Here is a 3,284-nt window from a genome sequence, read left to right as displayed (position 1 = left end):
TCTGGAGAAGGAAAAGGCTACCCACTCCAGTATTCTGGCCTGAAGAATTCCATGTATAGTTCATGGGGTCCCAAGAGTCAGACAGGACTGAGCCTTATTCCTTTGCAGGTATCCATTGTGTGTTCATACCTTTTCATTGTTTAAAGTATCTTTCACCAAATTTTTACATGTAATAAATATTAAAAATTGTGTATAAGTAGCAAGCCTGAAGTATAGTAAGACTGACAGATCAGGAGATAAGTCCATTATTAGTCTTTTGAGTTGTTTATTTTATGATTTTTTCAAGTCTTTTGCATGTTTCTATTTGACTTTCTTAAAAGTGCTGTTTCATACTCAAAGACTGTGAACATAATCTTTATGTACCATTCTATAAGCTATTGTTTTGATTTTTAGATCGACAGTTAGCTTGGATTTGATTTTGTGATGCTGCATTTTATAAGCCAAGAGTTGTGTTTCTTTTTTTTTTTTAATTTTGTTTTCATTACAATAATGGGACTCTTGTAATTTCTTTTTTTTTTTAGTGAATAATTTGCAGTGTTATTAGTGTTAGGTGTATAGCAAAGTGATTCAGATTTATTAATTTACAGATTCTTTTCTAAGTTATTAGAAGATATTGGATATAGTTTCCTGTGCTGTACAGTAAGTCCTTGTTATTTATTTCATATCGCATCATGTGTATATATTGATTCCAATCTCCTAATATATCCTCCATCCCACCACTATTCCATTTGGTTACCATAAGATTGTTTTCTATGTCTGTGAGTCTATTTCTATTTTGTAAATAAGTTCGTTTATATGGTTTATTTTTAGATTATTTATCTTTTTGTTTTTAATGTGGGCATACATCAGTAGAACTTTCATTATTGAGTGGACTGCCATTTCTGTTATTTTCCACTGATATGTATTTACACATGAAATTTTAACAAAAGTTAAGTGTCTGCATATGCATGGATCTGATGATGGAGCCTCTAATAATTAATCTTGCTTTGTGCTTAGAAAAATATAACACTGTCTGAATTGCTTTATCTGATAAAGTTTTAATGTCCAACAAAATAAATCCTTCTACCCAGCTGTTCCTCTTCAAGATTTACTTTGCTATTTTTCTCTCTAATTACTGTTATTAGAAAAATCCAGTTTGATGTATGTATTAGTATTCCAATGGATGAGCTCGTCTGTTACTAATGGACCTTAATTGTTTCATTTTTTCTTGATTATTTGTGTTTATTATTATTGTGATGTTTTGTTTTTGTTATTCAAAGTATATGAACAAGGATTTCTCTAGGAATGAAATTTCTGGGTCACGGGGTTACATATGCTTAACTTTGTTAAATACTAATATTTAACATGCTAAATAATGCTAAATTGTTCTACATTGTGAACGCATCAGTTTGCATGATAACATGCAGTATATAGATATTTTCATTTTCCTATTCTTAACTCACTCATGGATAAACACAATCTAACATTTTGTACTTTGGCATGTGTGAAGTTTTATGTCTGTGTTATAATTTTATTTTGAATTAATAAGAATAGGCACTTTAAATATTTTGACTTTACTACTATTTTTATTGTATAAAATGCTTGCTCATGTACTTGCCTAGTCTGATGTTTTCTGTCAATTGCATTATGATTTTCAATATTTTGCTATATTATTGTAAACATCCTCACCTGTTTATGGTTATTTTTACTTTAATGATGTTGATTCAGGAGGGGCAGATATTTTTTAATATTAATTTGACCAATAGATCTCCTATTGTGAAATTGAGTAAATTCTTTCCAAAGTTTACAAATTTTGTCTTTCTTATTCATTTCCTTGACAATGTGTACTAAATGAAATAGAGATATATTGTCTATTTAAAAATGTAAACCGGTTGGAAACCTACGAATATAGGAGTGGGTAGTCTATCTCTTCTCCAGATGATCTTCCTGACCCAGAATTGAACTGGGGTCTCCTGCATTTCAGGCAGATTCTTTACCAGCTGAGCTACCAGGGAAGCCATAACTTACTTCTGCAGCTTCTAAAATATACTTATTAAAATTGTATATCCTAAATATTGTTTAGTTATGGAGATACAGTTTTTTTGATATTTTATCTTATATCTATCAACCTTGCTAAACTATTTTTTTAGTAATTTTAATAATTCTAGGTGTTTATAATGCAATATCAGATATATGTCCCATAGGATGACAGATTTTATATACACTTAAAAGTATGAGGCTGTAGATTATTGAAATATTCCTAGGTTTAACATTTGCAAATTCTTTATCCTCAAAGGGAAATTGTAAACAATTACTTTCAACTGTATGTGAACACTTCTTCAGATAGGAAATCAAAGACGGGAGGCTTTTTTCCCCAAGTTATTTTCTTATCAATAATAATGACCTAAAAGTGTGGATGTATGTATATGTATTACTGATTCACTTGGCTGTACAGCAAGAAACTAACATGACATTATAAAGCTACTAAAAAAAGAGAGAGAAATCAGCAGGAAAAAAATAATGACCCTATCATTAGTAATAGATTCTCTTTATTTTTTTTAACATTAAGAAATTTTATTGTCTTATGAAATTAAAGTTAATAAAACCCAACAATGTAGCAAATTGACTACACTAATCTCTCCCAACTTATTTTTTTAATTAATTAATTAATTTTAATTGGAGGCTAATTACTTTACAATATTGTAGTGGTTTTTGCCATACATTGACATGAATCAGCCATGGGTGTACATGTGTTCCCCATCCTGAACCCCCCTCCCATCTCTCTCCCCATCCCATCCCTCAGGGTCATCCCAGTGCACCAGCCCCGAGCACCCTGTCTCATGCATCGAACCTGGACTGGCAATCTGTTTCACATATGGTAATATACATATACATCACATTTTCAAAAAACCTTTTTTGTACTGGGGTATAGCCAACTAACAAACAATGTGATAGTTTCAGGTGAACTGCAGAGGAACTCGGACTTACATATACATGTATCCATTTTCCCCTAAACTCCCCACCAGTCCAGGCTGCCACATAACATTGAGCAGAGTTCCATGTGCTATAAGGTAGATCCTTGTTGGTTATTCATTTTCTTTTTTTTTTCTTTTTTTATTTTTTCAAAAACAATTTTAGGAATTTTTACTTAAAAACAACCTTATCTTAAAATGGAGTAACTTTGGTTTTATGAGCAGCAAGCAGAGTACAGAAGCAAAAATGCATTACAGGAGCATTAAGTTCTACATTAGGTCACAGTGTCTAATCTGAAATCACACCCATAATATCATTTTTCAGGATATCTG

General features: G+C 31.3%; 1 non-coding gene across 1 annotated transcript; it reads right to left on the bottom strand.

Moving 5' to 3' along the window:
• Nucleotides 1-1,922: 1,922 nt before the first annotated feature.
• On the bottom strand, nt 1,923-1,994 carry TRNAF-GAA (transfer RNA phenylalanine (anticodon GAA)). Its single transcript has one exon. It is a non-coding gene; the product is annotated as a tRNA-Phe (tRNA).
• Nucleotides 1,995-3,284: the final 1,290 nt, after the last annotated feature.

This window comes from Moschus berezovskii, chromosome 19 (genome assembly GCF_049115385.1).
Source record: "Moschus berezovskii isolate FMDL1 chromosome 19, NW_MosBer_1.0, whole genome shotgun sequence".
In the NCBI taxonomy this organism is placed as follows: domain Eukaryota; kingdom Metazoa; phylum Chordata; class Mammalia; order Artiodactyla; family Moschidae; genus Moschus; species Moschus berezovskii.
The sequence above is the reverse complement of the archived record's forward strand: the minus strand, read 5'-3'. Positions and strand labels throughout refer to the sequence as shown.